The 27,815-nt window shown below is 40.5% G+C and overlaps 1 protein-coding gene across 1 annotated transcript in view; it reads right to left on the bottom strand.

Moving 5' to 3' along the window:
* FAT3 (FAT atypical cadherin 3) overlaps window positions 1-26,186 on the bottom strand; it is a 671,890-nt gene extending 645,704 nt beyond the window's left edge. Inside the window, exon 1 of the mRNA XM_056561437.1 lies at window positions 26,030-26,186. The gene's annotated coding sequence lies outside the window, so the exon portion shown is untranslated. The remainder of the gene's footprint in view (window positions 1-26,029) is intronic.
* Window positions 26,187-27,815: the final 1,629 nt, after the last annotated feature.

Below are 27,815 nucleotides of genomic sequence, written 5' to 3'. Positions count from 1 at the left end.
TTGTTGTGCTGCCTCCGCGCTGTGTTGTGTGGATAGATAGATAGATAGATAGATAGATAGATAGACAGACAGATAGATAGATAGATAGATATGAGATAGATAGATAGATAAATAGATATGAGATAGATAGATAAATAAATAGATATGAGATAGATATGAGATAGATAGATATGAGATAGATAGATATGAGATAGATAAATAGATAGATAGATAGATGGTTATGAGATAGATAGATATGAGATAGATAGATATGAGATAGATAGATATGATATATATATATATATATATATATATATATATATATATATATATATATGAGATAGATATTAGATAGATAGATAGATATGAGATAGATAGATAGATATGAGATAGATAGATATGAGATAGATATGTGGTGTCCCGGTACCGTATCCTATCCGGTACCTTTTATTGTGGGTCCCCATAGCCAGAGTCCCTAGGACGTCGGGGTCCCAATTGTCTAGTTCACCCCTAGTCACCTCTCATCCAGTTGGTAATTGTCCAGTAACCACTTAGGATTTGGATGTATAGGATTGTATAAATGTAAACAAATAGTTAATTACCTGCCCATAGCGTAGCAGGACCTGCGGGTCACGTGGTTAGGTGAACTCTATGGTATTTCTGCTTGAGGACCTTTGGAGGTCCCTGTGACGTAGGGTCGGACCAATCAGATTAGCCCCGCCCCCTGTCCATATAAGGGAGCGGCGGCCATGTTCTCGCTCTCTTGTTCCTGTGCAGCCAAGCAGTAAGGATCTCTCTTGTTCCTGTGCAAGCAAGCAAGAAGCATCTGTGCTGCTGAGATCAGTGAGTCTAGGCCTGAACCTTGCGGCAACGGCCGATAACTTCTAATTTCTGAGTGTATCCATCCCCACGCACTCTGCAGGATCACCGGACCTTATCTATCCCCTAAATCCGGACGGATCTGCAATAACTACCCTAAATTCAGAGACTTTTAATATTATTCAAGGTCCGCAACAATTGTCAGTCATTGAGATATATAAAGACTGTTTGCCTGAGACTGTCATTGTTCATTGGATGTACTGCAAGCACTTAAAGGACAACTGAAGCGGTATTACACTTATCCCCTATCCACAGGATAGGGGATAAGTGTTTGATCGCAGGGGGTCCGACCGCTGGGACCCCCCGATCTCCCTAACGGGGCGCCGCCATTAGCGCTCATGCTCATTAGCGCTAAGGCGCGTAGCGTCGACCTAGAGGTCAACGGTGATGCCCCGTCTCCTCCCCGTCCCCATACAGTTCTATGGGGGATGCGGGGAGGCACGAATGCTGCCTTCCCGCCTCTCTCATAGAGATGTATGGAGGAGGCGTGCCGGCCGCAACGTCATGCTGCGGCCGGCACGCCCCCTGCACGAGAGAGCCGCGACCCCGTACAGGAGATCACAGGGGGTCCCAGCGGTCGGATCCCCCACAATCAAACACTTATCCCCAATCTTGAGGATAGGGGATAAGTGTTTGTAACGCTACAGATGTCCTTTAAGTAAAGTTTGTTCAAGTTCAAGTACCTTGTGGATCTTCAGTCATTATATGCATGCACCTATCGTTTCTGGGAAGGGCGGCGATAGGCCGGAGAATTACCTCAGAATACTAGCCCTCAGCCTGGCGTCACGAACTCTAGGGTTAACATTAACCCCTTATCTACTGCAACATCCCAACTACCCTACAACCCCAGGGCTACCACAGATAGATAGATAGATATGAGATAGATAAATAGATAGATAGATATGATATAGATAGATAGATATGAGATAGATAGATATGAGATATATAGATATGAGATAGATATCTAGATAAATAGATAGATAGATATGATATAGATAGATAGATAGATAGATAGATCAGTGTACAGTATCCATATCTAGTACGCATGTATTCCCTATTACACAGGTATAGTAGTCAGCTGTCCATTGTGGTTCTTCCCTGTATATATTAGGATGCAGGGTATATAGAGCCCCATATCAGGGTATATAGTGCCCCCCTCCCTCCCCTGTAGTCGCAGCCATTGAAGCCTGAGCTCTGTATCTCACTTCTCTCCGCTCTGGATGATTTTCAAAGAATCTTCCTCAAACCCAGTTTAATCTCCATCCTGTAAGGAATCGCGCTCCGCTCTCCATCAAAGCCGTCCCGCGTGTCATGTATGGAGGCCGCAATCTCAACACTTCAACATTTTGGGCTCTTCAAAATAAAAGGCAGCGCCGCCTGGTAATGGGGAGCATCTCATGTTACCATGGAAACCATCTCATATTACCATATTACCATTCCATGGTTTAGGACTATTTATTATTATAACATTTTTTTTAACTTTTTTTATTTATAAATTCATATTTTTTATGTATTTTTTATTTTTTGGTACCACAAAGCAAAAAAACAGAAAAGGTCTGAAATAGAAATGATGCTTATCCGAAGCTACGACAACCCCCATTATCCTACTACCTTCCCATGGATCAGGAATATGATCATTTAATAGTTCTGAGAATTGTGTCTGTGGCGATATCAAATATGTTTATTTATTTATTATTTATCAATTTATTTAGTTCTTTATTTTTTATTTATTCATTTATTTATTTATGTTTTAGGTGAAAAAATAGGAATAAGGGGAAGTGATTTAAAAAAAATTATTATTATTTGTAAAAATATGTTTTTATGAAACACTTTTTTGTTTCCTTTTTTAGCACCCTTAGGGGCGTTTTATAAGCAATCATTGGATTGCTTATACAGATTAATTGGATGCATCTGCATTCCCTATTTCTTTAAAAAAAAAAAAAAGCCACACCCAGCAGTGGCGTACCAAGGGGGGGGGGGGGGGGGGGGCGGTCCGCCCCGGGTGCCACTCTCAAGGGGGGTGCCAGGGGCGGACTGACCTGCCGCCGCTGCTGAGGTCCGGGACACTCGTCCCAGATCCCCAGCTGACAGCGCTACATTCTCCTGTATGCGCGATACACGCACATACAGGAGAAGGCGTCCCCTCTGTGTGAGCCGCATCTGCAGCTACACAGAGGAGACGTGACCTCCGCCCCCACGCAGCACGCAGTACAGGCGCCAGTGACGTCACTCATCAGCGCCTGTACTGTGGAGGGGAGAAGACGCGGCCCTGCTGCGTTCGATATCAGGTGAGCATCCTTTTTTTTTTCTTTGCATATACCTACAGGGAAGGGGGAGAGGGGGGGGTGCTCTGCATTTACCTATAGGGAAGGGGGGGGGGGAGAGGGGGGGGTGCTCTGCATTTACCTATAGGGAAGGGGGGGGTGCTCTGCATTTACCTAGAGGGATGGGGGGGTGCTCTGCATTTACCTATAGGGAAGAGGGGGGGTGCTCTGCATATACCTATGGGGGAGGGGGGGGTGCTCTGCATTTGCCTATAGGGAGGGGGGGTGCTCTGCATTTACCTATAGGGAAGGGGGGAGAGGGGGGGGTGCTCTGCATTTACCTAAAGGGAAGGGGGGGGAGAGGGGGGTGCTCTCCATTTACCTATAGGGGAGAGGGGGGGGTGCTGTGCATTTACCTATAGGGAAGGGGGAGAGGGGGGGTGCTCTGCATATACCTAGGGCTGGGCGGTATGACCATATATGTGTATCACGGTATTTTTTTTAAACTTTCGGCGGTTCCATGGTATAAAACGGTATTCCCCCCCCCCAAAATCATGTGACCCCCCAGTGCTATTCTGCTCCCCCCAATTAATGATCAGCCCAGCGGAGTACTACTCACATATGTCAAGCACTGCCCTCCTCCTCTTTGTTGGGGGCCTCCGGCGATGGAACTCACTGTACGCCAGTGGTCTCCAACTTGCGGACCTCCAGTTGTTGCAAAACTACAACTCCCAGCATGGCTGTCCGGGCATGCTGGGAGTTGTAGTTTTGCAACAGCTGGAGGTCCGCAGGTTTGAGACCACTGCTGTACGCTCCTATGCCTGGGCTGCAAAAGATACAGAAAATAAACTTAACTCACCCACGTCGGCCGCACGCTGGGGACGGGAACGCCGGACAGCCGTCAGCCTATCACCGGCCAGAGCGATGCCCCGACCCTGCCAGTGATAAGCTGAGCCCACTGTCATGTAAGAAGCCGGCTTCTTACATGACAGTGGGCTCAGGCTATCACTGGCCAGGGTGGGGCATCGCTCTGGCCGGTGACAGGCTGACGGCTGTCCGGCGTTCCCGTCCCCAGCGTGCGGCCGACGTGGGTGAGTTAAGTTTATTTTCTGTATCTTTTGCAGCCCAGGCATAGGTATACAGCGTACAGCAGTGGTCTCAAACCTGCAGACCTCCAGCTGTTGCAAAACTACAACTCCCAGCATGCCCGGACAGCCATGTTGGGAGTTGTAGTTTTGCAAAAACTGGAGGTCCGCAGGTTGGAGACCACTGGCGTACAGTATAGAGTTCCGGCGCCCGGCGGCCCCCAACAAAGAGGAGGAGGGCAGTGCTTGACATATGTGAGTAGTACCCCGCTGGGCTGATCATTAATTGGGGGGAGCAGAACAGTGCTGGCGGGTAACATAGGATTAGTTCCCCGATGTGGGGACAGCGCTGTGCTAGGCTGATAATACATTCCCGAGGGGGAGGGGCCCAACCGGTATTGCGGTATGGGGGAAAATCCATATCGTGCAGCCCAAAAAAGTTGGTATTCGGTATGAACCGGTATACCGCCCAGCCCTAAATATACCTATGGGAAAGAGGGGGGGTGTAGCTCTGCATATACCTATGGGAAAGAGGGGGGGTGTAGCTCTGCATATACCTATGGGAAAGAGGGGGGTGTAACTCTGCATATACCTATGGGAAAGAGGGGGGGGGTATAACTCTGCATATACCTATGGGAAAGAGGGGGTTACCTGGCTACCTACCTACCTGCCCTTTTACTGTGCAGGACACCAAGGAGGGCATTATTACAGTTTGTGGGCCTATAGATGGGAAGATTGTGTAGAGGAGGGCACTGAAAATATGCAGAGTCTGACATGTTTTTCCTGCAGATGTTAAGAGATCCACATGGCGGTCTTATCCGGACGGAGAAGAAAAGGAAAGAGGACGCCGCTGATCAGAAAAGACGTAATTGTGAGTCCCAAAATGTAACTGTAATCACTTATATGGTATACACATCCTGTGTACAGCTGATATCTACCGCCATATGGTCCTGTATATAATCACTTATATTGTATACAGATCCTTTATAGTATACTGGTCTGTGTGTAGTGGTTTTATTCAGTACAGTATGGGGGTATTATCCGGTTATTGTGTGGTGGTATATATTTACTCCTTGTATACCAGTATTATTGGTCATGGAAATTTACCTACGTTAAAGTGTTTCTTATATATATAAATTTTAGTTTATTGTGTGTGGGATTTGGGTGGAATAGGGGCATGGCAGAAGATTGACGAGCTACAGAGCCTAGCAGGGGCCCTTGCCTTTTTTTGGTCCGGGGGCCCCGAGTGTTGTCAGTCCGCTCCTGGGGGGAGGAGAGGGAGAGGGTGTAATTAAGGGGGGGTGTGTGTGTGTGTGGGGGGGGGGGGGGGTGCCAAACAAAGGGTCCGCCCCGGGTGCCAAATGCTCTAGGTACGCCCCTGACACCCAGAGCATGCTGGGAATTCAAAAAATAAATAAATAAATAAAAGTCCTAACGGGTGCTAGGACTGCTCGGAAATGTGCTGACTGAGCGGAATCCACAGAAAGAATAGACAAGACTGTTCTTTCTGCGGAGGCCGGAATCGGGATTTCCGCGACAGATGTCCGCCGTGTGCACAGTGCAGCAGAGTCCCATTAAAGGGGTACTCCGGTGAAAACCTTTTTTTCTTTTAAATCAACTGGTGGCAGAAAGTTAAACATATTTGTAAATTACTTCTATTAAAAAAATCTTAATCCTTCCTGTACTTATTAGCTGCTGAATACTACAGAGTAAATTCTTTTCTTTTTGGAATGCTCTCTGATGACATCACGAGCACAGTTCTCTCTGCTGACGTTATTATAATAACACTTTATTTATTGTTGTCCTTAGTGGGATTTGAACCCAAGTCCCCAGGATTGCAAGGCAGCAGTGCTAACCACTGAGTCACCATGCTGCCCTTAGCATACATCTGCTATGCACGGTTGCTAAAATGGACAGAGATGTCAGCAGAGAGCACTGTGCTCGTGAGGTCATCAGTGTTCCAAAAAGAAAGGAATTTCCTCTGTAGCATTCAGCAGCCAATAAGTACTGGAAGGATTAAGACTTTTTAATAGAAGTTATTTACAAATATGTTTAACTTTCTGCTACCAGTTGATTTAAAAGAAAAAAGGTTTTCACCGGAGTACCCCTTTAAAATCAATGGGTATCTGCTGCAGCTGAATTTCCGAGTGCAATATCTCTGCGGAATTCCGCTCGGAAATTCGTTGCAGTCTATGGAGCATTTCAGAGCAGTCCTAGTGCCATCATTATCTGCCGACGCTCGCTATTTGCGGAATGTTTGCCTTGGTTTTTCCGGGCCGTGTGAATTGACAAGGAATTTATTTGCGTAATTCCATGCGAGTATTCCGCTCCGAAACCACCGTGTGAACATAACCCTAAAGTCAATGGAACTATTATTCAAGGCGGAATTGGAGCGAAATACTCGTGCGGAATTACGGAAATAAATTCCTTATCCATTCTTCTGTGTGAACGTACCCTTACGCCATGTTCACACAGTAGAATATTTGGGGAATACATTCCGGAAAAACCAAGGCGGACAATCCGCAAATAGGAAGCGCCGGCAGGACCGCTCGGAAATGCTCCGTCTTCATAGACTGCAGAGCATTTCCGAGCGGATTGACATGTCAATTCTTTCAGCCAAGGCCGGATTCGGAATTTTCGCAGCAGAATCCCATTGAAAACCATTGGAACTCTGCTGCAACGGAATTTCCGAGCAGAATTATTCAGCCGTGTAAACATAGCCTTGGGCTCTTTTCACGCTGCGTTATGCAGTCACCATAGGAGGTATATGGTGGCGTAATTTTCCTATCAAATTTACTGCGCTACTGGGCATCTATCCTGCATACACTCCCATGTAAAAAAAAATAATAATAATAATAATAGATAAAAAATATATATATATATATATATATATATATATATATATATATATATTTAGAAAAAATAAATAAATAGTGCGGTATACGTTTCTTGTTATATGCAACTCTATGGAAGAGTAGCGCCAATTTAAACAGCAGATAAACATAATCCATGATGAAAACCACCTAAACAGAGGAAGTGTTGGGGGGGGGGGGGAGGAGGGGATTGGGGGGGGGGAAGACATGCGCCAAAAAAAAGAAAAAAAAAACGTAGACAAAATAACCTTACACCTCTGGTCTTAGAATTGTCAAATATGAATAATTCAAATAATGGAATCATAATAAATACAACGAAATAATAAATATTCATCAGCTTCGTACTTTAGGCGCCACCGGTTACGAGGGCCGAGAGAGTCGCGCAAATTCTTCTCTCGATTATTTATTCAGGAGCTACGCTTGTCATTTGTACAAGGATTAGGCCGGGTTCACACACACAGGGGGGAGAGGTAGAGAAGCCAAATATTGGGAGATGGCAGAAGGTAACTGCAAAATTTCGGAGAGTTTGGTCACCTAACTTGTAGCCTTAGACCAGTGTTTCCCAAGCAGGGTGCCTCCAGCTGTTGCAAAACTACAACTCCCAGCATGCCCGGACAGCCGGAGACTGTCCGGGCAAGCTGGGAGCTGTAGTTTTGCAACAGCTGGAGGCACTCTGCTTAGGAAACACTGCCTTAGACTAAGGGCACCATATGGCATTATTATTTGTTGACTGTATATTTCTATTATTTGTGCACTGTGTGGCATTATTATTTGTTGGCCCAGGCTGTATATCACTATTATTTGTGCACTGTATGGCATTATTATTTCTTAAAGGGCTACTCCGGTGAAAACCTTTTTTCTTTTAAATCAACTGGTGGCAGAAAGTTAAACATATTTGTAAATTACTTCTTTAAAAAAATCTTAATCCTTCCTGTACTTATTAGCTGCTGAATACTACAGAGGAAATTCTTTTCTTTTTGGAATGCTCTCTGATGACATCACGAGCACAGTGCTCTCTGCTGACGTTATTATAATAATAACACTTTATTTATTGTTGTCCTTAGTGGGATTTGAACCCAAGTCCCCAGCGCTGCAAGGCAGCAGTGCTAACCACTAAGCCACCATGCTGCCCTTAGCATGCATCTGCTATGCATCTGCTATGCATGGTTGCTAAAAGGGACAGAGATGTCAGCAGAGAGCACTGTGCTCGTGATGTCATCAGTGTTCCAAAAAGAAAGTAATTTCCTCTGTAGCATTCAGCAGCTAATAAGTACTGGAAGGATTAAGATTTTTTTATAGAAGTTATTTACAATTATGTTTAACTTTCTGCCACCAGTTGATTTAAAAGAAAAAAGGTTTTCACCGGAGAACCCCTTTAACTGTATATCACTATTATTTGTGCACTGTATGTCATTATTATTTGTTGACTGTATATCACTATTATTTGAGCACTGTATGGCATTATTATTTGTTGGCTGAGGCTGTATATCACTATTATTTGCGCACTGTATGGCATTATTATTTGTTGACTGTACATCACTATTATTTGTGCACTGTATGGCATTATTTGTTGACTGTATATGATGATTATTTGAGCACTGTATGGCATTATTATTTCTTGACTGTATATCACTATTATTTGCGCACTGTATGTCATTATTATTTCTTGACTGTATATCACTATTATTTGCGCACTGTATGGCATTATTATTTCTTGACTGTATGTTGCTATTATTTGCGCACTGTATGGCATCATTATTTCTAGACTGTATATCACTTTTATTTGCGCACTGTATGGCATTATTATTTGTTGACTATATATCACTATTATTTGAGCACTGTATGGTATTATTATTTGTTGGCTCAGGCTGTATATCACTATTATTTGTGCACTGTATGGCATTATTATTTCTTGACTGTATACCACTATTATTTGAGCACTGTATGGCATTATTATTTCTTGACTGTATACCACTATTATTTGAGCACTGTATGGCATTATTATTTCTTGACTGTATATCACCATTATTTGTGCACTGTATGGCATTATTATTTGTTGACTGTATATTGCTATTATTTGAGCACTGTATGGCATTATTATTGTATACTGTATAACACTTTTAATTGAGCACCGTGTAGCATGATTTTTTTTGTTTAATATTTGTACACTGTATAGCACTGTTATTTAGGCACAATATGGTAGTATGACATTAATATTTGTATACTTAAAGCACTGTTATTGCAGAATAGGAAGCATACTTATTTGAGAACTGTATGGCGGTACTCTTTGTATACTGTTCAGCACTGTTCTTTAAAGGGGTTATCCAGGAAAAAACTATTTTTTATATACCAACTGGCTCCAGAAAGTTAAATAGATTTGTAAATTACTTCTATTAAAAAATCTTAATCCTTTCAGTACTTATGAGCTGCTGAAGTTGAGTTGTTCTTTTCTGTCTAAGTGCTCTCTGATTACACCTGTCTCGGGACCGCCCAGTTTAGAAGCAAATCCCCATAGCAAACCTCTTCTACTCTGTGCAGTTCCCGAGACAAGCAGAGATGTCAGCAGAGAGCACTGTTGTCAGACAGAAAACAACAACTCAACTTCAGCAGCTGATAATTATTGAAAGGATTAAGATTTTTTAAAATTAATTTACAAAAGTTTTTTTTTCATGGAATACCCCTTTAAGCATAGTACAGCATTTTTTGTATAAAGTATGTCATTATTATTTGTTAACTGTGTATCACCATTATTTGCATACTGTATGGCATTATTAATGTACACTGTATAGCACTCTTATTTGAGCACGGCATGGCATTATTCTTTAAGCACTATATGAGTTTATAATATATATATATAGATATTGTATAGCACTGTGATTTGGGCACAGTATGGCATCATTATTTGTACACTGTATAGCATTGTTATTGGAGCCCAGTGCGGGATAATGATTTCAGCTCTGTATGGCCATATTTGTAAACTGTATAGCACTGTTATTTGAGCATAGTATGGCATTTTTTGAGTAAAGTATGGCATTATTATTTTTTAACTGTATATCATCATTATTTGGGCACTGTATGACATTACTATTGTATGCTGTTTAGCACTGTTATTTGTGCACAGCATAGCATTATTCTTTGAGCACTATATGAGCTCTTAATTTGTATACTTCGTAGCACTGTTATTTGGGTACAGTATGACATTATTATTTGTATACTGTGCAGCATTGTTATAGGAGCACAGTGAGGCATAAATATTTGAGCACTGAATGGCGGTACTATTTGTATGCTGTTTAGCACTCTTATTTGTGCACAGTATGGCATTATTCTTTGAGCACTATACGAGCTCTTAATTCGTATACTGCGTAGCTCTGTTATTTGGATATAGTATGGCATTATTATTTGTATACTGTATAGCATTTTGATTGGAGAACACTGCAGCATAATCATTTGAGCACTGTATGGCGGTACTATTTGTATACTGTATAGCATTGTTATTGCGCACAGTATAGCATTATTATTTGTATACTGTGCAGCATTGTTATAGGAGCACATTGAGGCATAATTATTTGAGCACTATATGGTGGTACTATTTTTATACTGTATAGCACTGTTATATTCGCACAGTATGGCATTAGTATTTGTATACTGTACAGCATTGTTATAGCAGCACAGTGAGGCATAATTTGAGCACTATATGGCGGTACTATTGGTATACTGTATAGCACTGTTATTTGCGCACAGTATCGCATTATTATTTGCCTACTGTACAGCATTGTTATAGGAGCACAGTGAGGCATAATTTGAGCACTATATGGCGGTACTATTGGTATACTGTATAGCACTGTTATTTGCGCACAGTATCGCATTATTATTTGCCTACTGTACAGCATTGTTATAGCAGCACAGAGAGGCATAATTTGAGCACTATATGGCGGTACTATTGGTATACTGTATAGCACTGTTATTTGCGCACAGTATCGCATTATTATTTGTCTACTGTACAGCATTGTTATAGGAGCACAGTGAGGCATAATTATTTGAGCACTGTATGGCGGTACTATTTGTATGCTGTTTATCACTCTTATTTGTGCACAGTATGGCATTATTCTTTGAGCACTATACGAGCTCTTAATTCGTATACTGCGTAGCACTGTTATTTGGATATAGTATGGCATTATTATTTGTATACTGTATAGCATTTTGATTGGAGAACACTGCAGCATAATCATTTGAGCACTGTATGGCGGTACTATTTGTATACTGTATAGCACTGTTATTGTGCACAGTATAGCATTATTATTTGTATACTGTGCAGCATTGTTATAGGAGCACAGTGAGGCATAATTATTTGAGCACTATATGGCGGTACTATTTGTATACTGTACAGCACTGTTATATTCGCACAGTAGGGCATTAGTATTTGTACATTGTACAGCATTGTTATAGGAACACAGTGAGGCATAATTTGAGCACTATATAGCAGTACTATTTGTATACTGTATAGCACTGTTATTAGCGCACAATATGGCATTATTATTTGTCTATTGTACAGCATTGTTATAGGAGCACAGTGCGGCATAATTATTTGAGCACTCTATGGTGGTACTATTTGTATACATCATAGCACTGTTATTTGCGCATAGTATGGCATTAGCATTTGTATACTGTACAGCATTGTTATAGGAGCACAGTGAGGCATAATTATTTGAGCACCATATGGCGGTACTATTTGTATACCGTTTAGCACTGTTATTTGCGCACACTATGGCATTAGTATTTGACTACTTATAGCATCGTTATAGGAGCACAGAGAGGCATAATTATTTGAGCACCATATGGCGGTACTATTTGTATACCATTTAGCACTGTTATTTGCGCACACTATGGCATTATTATTTGGCTACTTATAGCATTGTTATAGGAGCACAGAGAGGCATAATTATTTGAGCACTATATGGCGGTACTATTTGTATACCGTATAGCACTGTTATTTGCGCACACTATGGCATTAGTATTTGGCTACTTATAGCATCATTATAGGAGCACAGAGAGGCATAATTATTTGAGCACCATATGGCGGTACTATTTGTATACCATTTAGCACTGTTATTTGCGCACACTATGGCATTAGTATTTGGCTACTTATAGCATTGTTATAGGAGCACAGAGAGGCATAATTATTTGAGCACTATATGGCGGTACTATTTGTATACCGTATAGCACTGTTATTTGCGCACACTATGGCATTAGTATTTTGCTACTTATAGCATCGTTATAGGAGCACAGAGAGGCATAATTATTTGAGCACCATATGGCGGTACTATTTGTATACCATTTAGCACTGTTATTTGTGCACACTATGGCATTAGTATTTGGCTACTTATAGCATTGTTATAGGAGCACAGAGAGGCACAATTATTTGAGCACTATATGGCGGTACTATTTGTATACCGTATAGCACTGTTATTTGCGCACACTATGGCATTAGTATTTGGCTACTTATAGCATCGTTATAGGAGCACAGAGAGGCATAATTATTTGAGCACTATATGGCGGTACTATTTGTATACCGTATAGCACTGTTATTTGCGCACACTATGGCATTAGTATTTGGCTACTTATAGCATTGTTATAGGAGCACAGAGAGGCCTAATTATTTGAGCACTATATGGCGGTACTATTTGTATACCGTATAGCACTGTTATTTGCGCACACTATGGCATTAGTATTCATCTACTTATAGCATTGTTATCGGCGCACAGTGCAGCATAAGTAATTGAGCACTGTATGCCATTATTATTTGTATACCGTATAGCACTCTTATTTCAGCATGGTATGGCATTATTATTGAAGCACTATACAGCACTATTGCCACAGTCCAGTGCAGGTGCGTTCACCCTACGCCGGGCATCCTACTCCCCACAGCGGCCTATCCCGGGCCGAGCCTTCACACCATCCTCCATTGTCTGCCTGGCCCCCCCAGAGCTGCCTCTATAGGACATTAATAAGGGGGGGGGGGGGGGGGAGAGAAAACTCGTCCTGTTACCAGATCTCTCCTTGCATTCTCTTCTCTGAATTACGCCGCGTAACCGTAGAAACTGCCTGTGAAAAGAGCGAGAGAAGTTGTTTTTCTTGGCAGCGGCCGGGAAAACGATTAACGGGCGACAAAAGGCTTTTAGTTTAAATTCGAATTTAAAAATAAATAAATAAAAAGCGCATTTTCGCCCGACCATGTAACGGATTCCCCGCTAAGTATTAGTGTGCTTTCTCCTATTCCAGTGCTTCCCAACTGGGGGCGCTTCCAGCTGTTGCAAAACTACAACTCCCAGCATACCCAGACAGCCTCCGGCTGTCCGGGCATGCTGGGAGTTGTAGTTTTGCAACAGCTGGAGGCCCCCTGGTTGGGAAACACTATGTTTTACTGTTTCTCCTATTGCATTGTACATTTTTCAGTCTTTATAGCCATAGGTGGAATTATTTCTATTCTGTATAACACTATTATATGATCACAGTATGGTGTTATTATTTCTATATGGCGTTATTATTTGTATACTGTATCGCACTGTTATTTGATCATAGTATGACATCATTATTGAAGCACTCTATGGCACCATTATTTGTATTCTATATAACACTGGTGTTTAAGCATAGTATGGAACTATTATTTTAGCGCTGTGTGGCATTATTATTTGTATACTGTATAGTAGAGCTATTTGAGCATAGTATGACACTATTGTTAAAAGCACTCTATGGCATTATTATTTGCTATATCAAAAAGGTGTTTGAGCATAGTAAGGCATTATTACTTGAGCACTCTATGGCATTATTACTTATATACTGTATATAGCACTGTTATTTGATATTATTGAAGCACTCTATGGCACTATTATTTGTATGCTATATAACAATGGTGTTTGAGCATAGTATGGAACTATTATTTGAGCGTGTTATGAGATCATTATTTGTATACTGTATAGCACTCTTATTTGAGCACAGTATGGCATTATTACTTGAGCACTCTATGACATTATTATTTGTACACTGTATAGCACTGGTACTTGAGCATAGTATGGAACTATTATTTGAGCACTGTGTGGCATTATTATTTGTATACTGTATAGTAGAGCTATTTGAGCATAGTATGCCACTATTATTAAATCACTCTATGGCACTATTATTTGTATGCTATATAACAATGGTGTTTGAGCATAGTATGGAACTATTATTTGAGCGTGTTATGAGATCATTATTTGTATACTGTATAGCACTCTTATTTGAGCACAGTATGGCATTATTACTTGAGCACTCTATGACATTATTATTTGTACACTGTATAGCACTGGTACTTGAGCATAGTATGGAACTATTATTTGAGCACTGTGTGGCATTATTATTTGTATACTGTATAGTAGAGCTATTTGAGCATAGTATGCCACTATTATTAAATCACTCTATGGCACTATTATTTGTATTCTATATAACACTGGTGTTTGAGCATAGTATGGAACTATTATTTGAGCATGTTATGACATCATTGTTTGTATACTGTATAGCACTGTTATTTGAGCACAGTATGGCATTATTACAGAAGCACTCTATGGCATTATTATTTGTATTCTATATAACACTGGTGTTTAAGCATAGTATGTAACTATTATTTGAGCGTGTTATGACATCATTATTTGTATACTGTATAGCACTGTTATTTGAGCACAGTAGGGCATTATTACTTGAGCACTCTATGACATTATTATTTATATACTGTATATTATTATTGAAGCACTCTATGGCACTATTATCGGTATTTGTATTCTATATAACACTGGTGTTTGAGCATAGTATGGAACTATTATTTGAGCACTGTATGACATTACTATTTGTACATTTGTACACTGTATAATACTATTTTGAGCACAGGATGGCTTTTTTGCCACTTTGATTTGTTCATTGTATGAATGTTTTAATTTCAGTATTGTATGGCACTGTGTTTACAATGATTGGACCCGTTAGTTAAAGGGGTACTCTGGGGAACTAAACCCATAGCCAATCCTTTCCTCTCACCAACCGATTAATTCTAAATGTTCCGATCTGTCTGCTCCCTCCATGTATATGTATCCTGAGTAAATAAATATGAATCTGCATCCATGTTGCGAGGGCCATTGGATTCTTACTCTTACATGAACTATTAATTCTAAATATCATTCATTAGCTATATAGAGCAGTTTCCCCTCTTTCAGTTGTCACTTACATGCAGGGAGTGAGGAAAATACATCATCCAGCCATCCACTGTGTCCAAATCCCTCTCTGAGAGCAGCCCCCACCCTACTGAGAGACAAAGACCACATGGTTTCTGCCCAGCACTGATGACTCATCCTTCCTTTAGTGCTGAGAGCTGGGAGGTGTGTGCAGTCTCAGACAATCAGACACTGAACCTCTCTCTGCTACTTAGACCAGGAAGATGGGGCTGCTCTCAGAGAGGGAGTTTGACGGCAGTGAGAGGAGAGTTGCAATGGCTGCTGGGAAAAGTGGTATTCATGCTGCAGAATGGCAAAGAATAACAATCAGCCAGAGTGTTGCCCACAGGGGCCACAGGTGCCATGCAGATCAAGCAGAATCATTTACAGGTCATGTGATTGCTTATAAGAATCCCATAGGGGTTCTAAAAAAAAAGTTTAAAAAATAAAACATTTTTACAAATAATAATATAAAAAATTCACCCCTTCTTAATATTTTTATTTTTCACCCAAAAAATTAAAATAAGTAAAAAATAAACATATTTGGTATCGACGCGTGCGGAATTGTCCGTACTATTTAATTATCCTAATCATGATCTTGCACGATCAATGGCGTAAACGACTACAACCATAACTCCTTTATAATGTTGTCTCCTCTTGATCATCTATAGCAGTATTTTTTTTTAACTAGGATGCCTCCAGCTGTTGGAAAACTACAACTGCAGGGAGTGAGGTGTGAGGAAAATACATCATCCAGCCATCCACTGCGTCTCTAAGTCCCTCTCTGAAACCAGCCCCCACCCTCCTGAGAGACAAAGACCACATGGTTTCTGCCCTGCACTGACGAGTCATCCTTCCTTTAGTGTCGAGAGCTGGGATGTGTGTTTATAACCTCAGCCAATCAGACACTGAACCTCTGTCTTCTCTCTGCTGCTGAGACCAAGAGAGTGGGGGCTGCTCTCAGAGAGGGAGTTGGACGGCGGTGATAAAAGAGCTGCAATGGCTGTTGGGAAATGTAATATTCATGGTGCAAGATGGCAAAGAATAACAAGCAGCCAGAGATGCCCACCGGGGTCACAGGTGGCATGCATATTATCAGAATCATTTACAGGAAATCCACACCTTCTTAATATTTAAAATTTTCACCCAAAAATTGAAAATAAATAAAAATAAACATGTTTGGTATCGCCGCGTGCGGAATTGTCCGAACTATTTAATTATCCCATTCATGATCCTGCATGGTCAACTGCGTTTTCTAACCAGGGTGCCTCCAGTTGTTGCAAAACTACAACTCTCAGCATGCCTGGACAGCCGTTGGCTGTCCGGGCATGCTGGGAGTTGTAGTTTTGCAACAGCCTGAGGCTCCCTCCTGTTTGGGAAAGTTCACACATTCCATGAGGCCATCGGTTCTCTTACAGGGAATCAAAGCGCGGGAGGAATTAATGGGAGATGTGACGTCTTTGTGTAAGGGAACCAAGAATGGGAGTTAATGACCTGGTAGAAGACTAAAGTTTGTGCTCCCCCCTTCATCTCCGAATGCCCATTAAAGGGGCAACTGTTACGACTAGACAGCAATGCATTGTTAGCACAATGGCTAGGCCGCAGACAACCATCTCGCCCCCTCCCGGAGCCCATCACAAAAAAAAAAAAAACATTGCAGGGCATTGTGGCACATGGGGCAAGCTTCCAAAGTCATCTCCTAATCCTCTTGAATTTCTGTCAACTCTCGGCGTAACATGGGTGAAGCATTGGATTCAATGAAGTCCCAGAGAGGCGCACACAGCAGTTTTTTGCTTCACGTTGCATAAAAAAGAAAAAAAAAAAGTAAAAAAATGAAAAAAATAAGACACAAAAAGACTGAAATGATGCATTAACTCCTCGGCATCCCCCCTGATTCATGAATATATTGCAAGAATGGCAGTAGGGACTGGAGAAAAATGAGAAGGGGCCTAACCAGATATAATTATATATATATATATATTTATATATATATATATATATATATATATATATATATATATATATATATATATATATGCTTTACAGCACTCCTATCTGTGAAAGAGCTATATTGCTGTTCATCCTGAGCCCCCTGATTCATGAATATAATGCAAGAATGGCAGTAGGGACTGGCACAGACTTAACAGATATAATTTCACATATATACACATATATATATATATATATATATATATATATATATATATATATATGCATTACAACACTCCTATCTGTGAAAGAGCTATATTGCTGTTCATCCTGAGCCCCCTGATTCATGAATTTAATGCAAGGAGGCAGTTGGGACTGGCACAGACTAAACAGACATATATATATATATATATATATATATATATATATATATATATATATATATATGCATTACAGCACTCCTATCTGTGAAAGAGCTATATTGCTGTTCATCCTGAGCCCCCTGATACATGAATATAATGCAAAAATGGCAGTATGGACTGACAAAAACTGAATGAGGAGGGGTATAAGCAGATATAATATAATAATGCACAGTTATGCTGTATTTATTGCAGGCATTGCAACACTTCCCTATCTATTAAAGCTATACTGCTGCCAATCCTGAGCTTCCTGGTTCATGAACATAATGCAAGAGGAGCAGTAGTGAATGACACATGCAAAATGAGGAGGGGTATAAGTGGTCATAGCAGTGAAGTTATGTAGAAAATGCATTGCAACACTTCCCTATCTATATAGGAGCTATACTGCTGTTCATCCTAATCTTCCTGGTTCATGAATATAATGCAAGAACGGCAGAAGGGACTGACACGTGCGAAATGAGAAGGGATATAAGCAGATATGACAAGGTAGAGGTGTACATAGCAGGCATTGCAGCACTTCCCTATCTATGAAAGAGCTATACTGCTGTTCATCCTGAGCCTCCTGATTCATGAAGGTAATGCAAGGATTGCAGTAGGGACTGACACATGCAAAGTGAAGAGAAGTATGAGCAGATATAACAATGCAGAATTATATATATATATATATATATATATATATATATCTCTCATGTACTGTTGGATATCCTCATCTATGAAAGAGCTATGCTGCTGTTCATCCTGGGCCTCCTGATTCATGAATATAATGCAAGAATGGAAGTAGAGACTGACACATGCATAGCACAAGATGAGAAGAGGCATAAGCGTTCATAACAAGGCAGAATTATATGTCTGTGCTCTACCCTCTCTACGAAAACCCTTTAGAAATGTTCATCCTGAGCCTTCTGTTTCATGAATACAATGCGAAAACTGCAGTAGACACTGACAAAGGTAAAGCGCAAAATAAGGAGAGGTAAAAGCAGCCATAATCATTCAAATCTATACATAAGATGTATTGCTGTACTTCTATGAATGAGCTATACTGCAGTTCATCCTGAGCCTCCTGATTCATGAATATAATGCAAGAACTGCAGTGGAGTCTTACACATGCAAAGTAAGGAGAGGTATAAGCAGTCATAATCGATTGCATGATCAAAAGCAGTGTTACCAAACCAGGGTGCCTCCAGCTGTTGCAAAATTACAACTCCCTCCTATCTGTATCCTCCCCTATGACTATGTTCATCCTGAGCTGTCTGATTCATGAACAGAATGCAAAAACTGCAGTAGAGACTGACACGTGCCCAGTGCAATATTAGGAGATATATAAGAAGAAATAGCAATGCAGATTTATAGGTTATCCTATACATCTCTAATATTGGTGGGAACCTCATTGTGTTACTTTAAAGGGGTACTCCACTGGAAAAACATATATTTTTTTTAAATCAACTGGTGCCAGAAAGATGAACAGATTTGTAAATTACTTCTATTAAAAAATCTTAATCCTTCCAGAACTTATCAGCTGCTGTATACTACAGAAGAAGTTCTTTTCTTTTTTAATTTCTTTCCAGTCTGACCCCAGTGCTCTCTGCTGACACCTCTGTCCATTTCAGGAACTACTTATCAGTTCCTACTCTGGACAGTTCCTAAAATGGACAGAGATTTCAGCAGAGAGAACTGTATCAGGCAGGAAGGAAATTCAAACAGAAAATAACTTCCTGTGGATCATACAGCAGCTGATAAGTACTGGAAGGATTAAGATTTTTTAATAGAAGTAATTTACAAATCTGTTTAACTTTCTGGCACCAGTCAATTAAAAAAAATGCTTTCCAGTGGAGTACCCCTTTAAGGATATTCTATATAGCAGTGGTCTCCAACCTGTGGACCTCCAGATGTTGCAAAACTACAACTCCCAACATGCCCGGACAGCCGTTGGCTGTCCGGGCATGCTGGGAGTTGTAGTTTTGCAACACCTGGAGGTCCGCAGGTTGGAGACCACTGCTATATACAATAGTAATATATAAATAATTACAATGAAGTAAAATGTTTGCTATCTATCTGTATCCTCCCCTATGACTATGTTCATCCTGAGCTGTCTGATTCATGAATAGAATGCAAGAACTGCAGTAGAGACTGACACGTGCCCAGCGCAAAATTAAAGGGGTACTCCAGTGGAAAACAATTATTTTCTAATCAACTGATGCCAGAAAGTTATACAGGTTTGTTAATTACTTCTATTAAAAATCTTAACCCTTTCAGTACTTATCAGCTGCTGTATGCTCCACAGGAAGTTATTTTCTTTTTGGATTTCCTTTCTGTCTGACCACAGTGCTCTCTGCTGACATCTATGTCCATGTCAGGAACTGTCCAGAGCAGGAGAGGTTTGCTATGGGGATTTGCTACTGCTCTGCACAGTTCCTGACACAGACAGAGGTGTCAGCAGAGAGCACTGTGGTCAGACAGAAAAGAAATCCAAAAAGAAAAGAACTTCCAGTGGAGCATACAGCAGCTGATAAGTACTGGGAGGATTAAGATTTTTAAATAGAAGTAATTTGCCAATCTGTTTAACTTTCTGGAATAAGTTGAATTAAAAAAAAAAAAAAAAATGTTTTCCAGCAGAGTACCCCTTTTTTTTACACTTGTCCTTTGATGGTATAATATTGCATTTTGCAGCAATTTGCACACAATCACAGTAAAATATTGGCAAAAACGCAATCAGTAATGCCACATTGCAGGAATAATGCACACAGTGATGTCACAGTACAGGAATAATGCACACAGTGATGTCACAGTGCAAGAATAATGCACACACTGATGTCACAGTACAGGGATAATGCACACAGTGATGTCACAGTGCAGGAATAATGCACACACTGATGTCACAGTACAGGGATAATACACACAGTGATGTCACAGTACAGGGATAATACACACAGTGATGTCACAGTACAGGAATAATGCACACAGTGATGTCACAGTGCAGGAATAACGCACACACTGATGTCACAGTACAGGGATAATACACACAGTGATGTCACAGTACAGGGATAATACACACAGTGATGTCACAGTACAGAGATAATATACACAGGGATGTCACAGTACAGGGATAATACACAGTGATGTCACAGTACAGGGATAATACACAGGGATGTCACAGTACAGGGATAATACACAGGGATGTCACAGTACAGGGATAATACACAGTGATGTCACAGTACAGGGATAATACACAGTGATGTCACAGTACAGGGATAATACACAGTGATGTCACAGTACAGGGATAATACACACTGATGTCACAGTACAGGGATAATACACACAGTGATGTCACAGTACAGAGATAATATACACAGGGATGTCACAGTACAGGGATAATACACAGTGATGTCACAGTACAGGGATAATACACAGTGATGTCACAGTACAGGGATAATACACAGGGATGTCACAGTACAGGGATAATACACAGTGATGTCACAGTACAGGGATAATACACAGTGATGTCACAGTACAGGGATAATACACAGTGATGTCACAGTACAGGGATAATACACACTGATGTCACAGTACAGGGATAATACACACAGTGATGTCACAGTACAGGGATAATACACACAGCGATGTCACAGTACAGAGATAATACACACAGTGATGTCACAGTACAGGGATTATACACACAGTGATGTCACAGTACAGGGATAATACACACAGTGATGTCACAGTACAGGGATTATACACAGTGATGTCACAGTACAGGGATAATACACAAAGTGATGTCACAGTACAGGGATAACACGCACTGATGTCACAGTACAGGGATAATACACACAGTGATGTCACAGTACAGGGATTATACACAGTGATGTCACAGTACAGGGATTATACACAGTGATGTCACAGTACAGGGATAATACACACAGTGATGTCACAGTACAGGGATTATACACAGTGATGTCACACTACAGGAATAATATACATAGTGATGTCACAGTACAGGGATAATACACACAGTGATGTCACAATATAGGGATAATACACAGTGATGTCACAGTACAAGGATAATACACACAGTGATGTCACAGTACAGGGATAATACACAGTGATGTCACAGTACAGGGATAATATACACAGTGATGTCACAGTACAGGGATAATACACACAGTGATGTCACAGTACAGGGATAATACACAGTGATGTCACAGTACAGGGATAATACACACAGTGATGTCACAGTACAGGGATAATACACAGTGATGTTACAGTACAGGGATAATACACAGTGATGTCACAGTACAGGGATAATACACACAGTGATGTCATAGTACATGGATAATACACACAGTGATGTCACAGTACAGGGATAATACACACAGTGATGTCACAGTACAGGGATAATACACACAGTGATGTCACAGTACAGGGATAATACACACAGTGATGTCATAGTACAGGGATTATACACACACTGATGTCACAGTACAAGGATAATATACACAGTGATATCATAGTACAGGGATAATGCACACAGTGATGTCACAGTACAGGGATAATACACATAGTGATGTCACAGTACAGGGATAATACACACAGTGATGTCACAGTACAGGGATAATACACACAGTGATGTCACAGTACAGGGATAATACACACAGTGATGTCACAGTACAGGGATAATATACACAGTGATATCATAGTACAGGGATAATGCACACAGTGATGTCACAGTACAGGGATAATACACACAGTGATGTCACAGTACAGGGATAATACACACAGTGATGTCACAGTACAGGGATAATACACACAGTGATGTCACAGTACAGGGATAATGCACACAGTGATGTCACAGTACAGGGATTATACACAGTGATGTCATAGTACAGGGATAATACACAGTGATGTCACAGTACAGGGATAATACACACAGTGATGTCACAGTACTGGGATAATACACACAGTGATGTCACAGTACAGGGATAATACACACAGTGATGTCACAGTACAGGGATAATGCACACAGTGATGTCACAGTACAGGGATAATACACACAGTGATGTCACAGTACAGGGATAATACACACAGTGATGTCACAGTACAGGGATAATACACACAGTGATGTCACAGTACAGGGATAATGCACACAGTGATGTCACAGTACAGGGATTATACACACAGTGATGTCACAGTACAGGAATAATGCACACAGTGATGTCACAGTACAGGAATAATGCACACAGTGATGTCACAGTACAGGCATGCAACACACAATTAAAGGGGCACTACCGTGCAAAACTTTTTTTTTTTTAATCAACTGGTGCCATAAAGTTAAACAGATTTGTAAATAACCTCTATGAAAAAATATTAATCCTTCCAGTACTTATTAGGGGCTGTATACTAAAGAGAAATCCAAAAAAGAAATACATTTCCTCTGATGTCATGTCCACAGTGCTCTCTGCTGACCTCTGCTGTCCATTTTAGGAACTGTCCAGAGCAGCATATGTTTGCTATGGGGATTTTCTCCTGCTCTGGACAGTTCCTAAAATGGACAGCAGAGGTCAGCAGAGAGCACTGTGGTCATGACATCAGAGGAAATGTATTTCTTCTTTGGATTTCTCTTTAGTATACAGCCTCTAATAAGTACTGGAAGGATTAATATTTTTTAATAGAAGTGATTTACAGATCTGTTTAACTTTCTGGCACCAGATGATTTAAAAAAAAAAGTTTTCCATGGGAGTACCCCTTTAAGTGCCCTTTTTTGTTTATTACTTGAGCCCCTGCCCCCCAAAATGTCTGTGCCCGTCCCTGCAGGCTGGTGATATATACACTACCTATATTGGTGGGGACATCTTTGTGTTACTTAGGACACACACACACAGGTATATATATATAATAGTAGTATATAGGCATATATATGTATAATAGTAGTATATAGGCATATATATGTATAATAGTAGTATATAGGCATATATATATGTATAATAGTAGTATATAGGCATATATATGTATAATAGTAGTATAAAGGCATATATATGTATAATAGTAGTATATAGGCATATATATGTATAATAGTAGTATATAGGCATATATATGTATAATAGTAGTATGTAGGCATATATATATATATATATATATATATATATATATATATATATGTATAATAGTAGTATATAGGCATATATATATATATATATATATATATATATATATATATACACATAATAGTAGTATATAGGCATATATATATATATATATATATATAATAGTAGTGTATAGGCATATATATGTATATTAGTAGTATATAGGCATATATATAATAGTAGTATATAGGCATATATATGTATAATAGTAGTATATAGGCATATATATGTATAATAGTAGTATATAGGCATATATATATATATATATATATATATATATATATATATATATATATATTAGTAGTATATAGGCATATATATATATATATATATATATTAGTAGTATATAGGCATATATATATATATATATATATATATATATATACACACCTATATACTACTAATATACATATATATCCTTATATACTACTATTATACATATATATGCCTATATACTACTAATATACATATATATGCCTATATACTACTATTATACATATATATGCCTATATACTACTATTATACATATATATGCCTATATACTACTATTATACATATATATGCCTATATACTACTATTATATATATATATATATATATATATATATATGCCTATATACTACTATTATACATATATATGCCTATATACTACTATTATACATATATATGCCTATATACTACTATTATACATATATATGCCTATATACTACTATTATATATATATATATATATATATATATGCCTATATATTACAAATATATATATATATATATATGTATATATATATATATATATATATATATATATGTATATATATATGTATATATATATATATATATATATATATATATATATATAGTAGTATATAATGAAATACAAAACACTGAATAGAATGCAAGAACCGCAGTAGAGACTGACACGTGCCCAGTGCAAAATGATAGAATATCAAACCAGACATAGCAATGTAGATTTATATGTTATTTTATACTGATTTATAATATTACTAATATTGATGGGGTCCTCATTGTGTTACTTATAGAATATTCTATATCCGATAGTATTATATGAAGATTTACACTCTAATAAAGCGTTTGCTATCTATTTTTAAGGACAGTGTTTCCCAGCCAGTGTGCCTCCAGCTGTTGCAAAACTACAACTCCCAGCATGCCCGGACAGCCGAAGGCTGTCCGGGCATGCTGGGAGTTGTAGTTTTGCAACAGCTGGGGGCGCACTGTTTGGGAAACACTGTTTTATGACTTAGTTTGGGAATAAGGGAATGGGAGATACACCGTGCCAACGACCCCCTGCGGGCACACCTCACGGATTCAGATTTTACTCCTACCCTCCCCAAATAATTTTTTCTTTTTCTTTTTTATCCTGAATTCCCTAAATCCATCTGCCTTTCTGCGAACGAACAATCCTGACGGGTAATATGGTCCCAGCGACAGCGATCAGTCACCCACCAGACCGAGGAAACTTTCCCATCAGGCCGGGGGGGTTGGGGGTGGGGGGTGGGGGGTCGCTCTCTGACGGAGCCGACTCTTAGCCGTGAAAACGCATTTTCCTACCGGACGGCTCTGCAGCGCTTCGGGCACAATTGTAAAAAAAAAAAAAAAAGAATAGAGCGGCCATCATTACCGGCAGCGGCACCGTAATGGGATTTAACCCCTGCAGCACTGCAAAAAAATAAATAAAAATAAAATAAAATTACGTTTTTTTTTTTTTAAACAAAACAAAACAGATTTTGCTGTTGTTGTCATCTGTCATGTAACGCAAAACCACGTGCGTTCACTATAGGAAGCCATAGACAGGGGTCATTCACATACCATAGCGTTACATGACATCACGACGGCGGGTGGCGGGCACCTATGCCACGCTTTTGCATATCTCACGCGTTGCATTTGCATCCTACAGGGGCAGAACGACCGACGCCGTCCCCCTTTTTTTTTTTTTTTTCTCGCATGCAGCGGCAAACACCTGCCAGATGTAGCAGAGCCGAACGCGTCGATTCGGTCCCAGTCCTGCCATCGCAACGTGACCCGTGCACCGGTGAACCTGATGGGTATTGGATATAAATCCGACCCCCCCCCCCCCCCAAATCTTTACGCCTTGTCCTTAGTTCACACAGGCACAAACTTTCAGGCAAGGTAGCAGCAACTTCTGCCCTAAAAAACGTTCAGGCAGAATGACACAATAGACAAAAGACAATAAGGGACAATGACAATGGCACTAACCGGTGCAGGCGCTGGCGGATGGACAGATGTGCTGCGGGCTCCCGGTTGGTATCCATGTGGAGTAGGAAGGACAGGGATCAGAGGAGTAGTAGTAGCATGCTGCCTCCCAGCTCCGCTCACACATCCAGCCCTGTGCTGTGGCTGCCTATGGACTGGGAACCTGATCCTATCTATCCCAGCCTCTCTGCTAAGAGAGAATTCCCAGCCCACTAATCACAGCGCAGCCTACTGGGGAACCCTGCCTGCTCGCCTGCCTGCCTGGGTTTTGTCTTTGCTCTATTCCTCCCTCTCTCGCTCTCCTCAGCTCTTTCTCTCTCTTCTTCCTGAGACTTATTGTATCGCACTTTTATTTATTTGTATTTTATTATTTTTTGTGTTCTGGGAGCAACAAGAGAAAGGAAGCGGAGACGGATCCAGAGAGATACCTGTATCCAAACGGTGCACCTCCAGATGTTGCAAAACTACAACTCTCAGTTTGCACTATATCAGTGGTCTCCAAACTGTGCCCCTCCAGATGTTGCAAAACTACAAGCGCAACGCCTGGAGGTTCACAATTTGCACTATATCAGTGGTCTCCCAATGGTGGACCACCAAAATGTTGCAAAACTACAACTCTCAGCATGCCCGGACAGCCAATGTTCATCCTAATTGTACTATATCAGTGGTCTCCAAACTGTGCCCCTGCAGATGTTGCAAGATTAAAACTCCCAGGATGCCCAGACACCCGTTGGATGTCTGGCATGCTGGGAGTTGCAGTTTGGCAACATCTGGAGGTTCTGTATCGGTGGGCTCCAAACAGTGCACCTTCAGATGTTGCAAAACTACAACTCTCAGTTTGCACTATATCAGCGGTCTCCAAACTGTGCACCTCCAGATGTTGCAAAACTACAAGGACCAGCATGCCCAGACAGCCAATGTTCATCCTAATTGCACTATATCAGTGGTCTCCAAACTGTGCCCCCCCAGATGTTGCAAAACTAAAACTCCCAGGATGCCCAGATACCCGTTGGATGTCTGGCATGCTGGGAGTTGTAGTTTTGCAACATCTGGAGGTTCACAGTTTGCACTGTATCAGTGGGCTCCAAACAGTGCACCTCCAAATGTTGCAAAACTACAACTCTCAGCATGTCCGGACAGCCAATGTTCATCCTAATTGCACTATATCAGTGGTCTCCAAACTGTGCCCCTCCAGATGTTGCAAGACTAAAACTCCCAGGATGCCCAGACAGCCGTTGGATGTCCGAGCATGCTGGGAGTTGCAGTTTTGCAGCATCTGGAGGTTCTGTATCGGTGGGCTCCAAACGGTGGACCTTCAGATGTTGCAAAACTACAACTCCCAGCATGCCCATCTGCAACATCTGGAGGTCCACAATTTGCACTATAAAACTGTGGACATCCAGATCTTGCAAAACCAAACTGGGGCATGCTGGGAGATGTGGTGTTGCAACATCTGGAGGGCCACAGTTTGCACTGTATTAGTGGTCTCCAAACTGTGGATATCCAGATGTTGCAAACTACAATGCCCAGCATTGCTGGATAGTTGTCTGGGCACGCTGGGAGTTGTCATTTTGTAACATCTGGAGGTCCACAGTTTCCACTATATAAGGGCCCAGACAGTCACTGGAGACGGCAGTGTGAAGATCTCTGATATAGGATGAATTAGGATGAACTTTTTTTTATTGGCTTTTACAGCTTTTTTGACCTTTATGGTTATTTTTTTGCTGTCGCTGTGTGTAGCCTTTTGTTCCTGTTTTGAAATGTGTGTTTGCGTTGGATTTTTTGGTAT

Source organism: Hyla sarda, chromosome 2 (assembly GCF_029499605.1).
Source record: "Hyla sarda isolate aHylSar1 chromosome 2, aHylSar1.hap1, whole genome shotgun sequence".
Taxonomy (NCBI): Eukaryota; Metazoa; Chordata; class Amphibia; order Anura; family Hylidae; genus Hyla; species Hyla sarda.
Note: the sequence above shows the minus strand (reverse complement) of the source record. Positions and strands in the feature narration are given on the sequence as shown.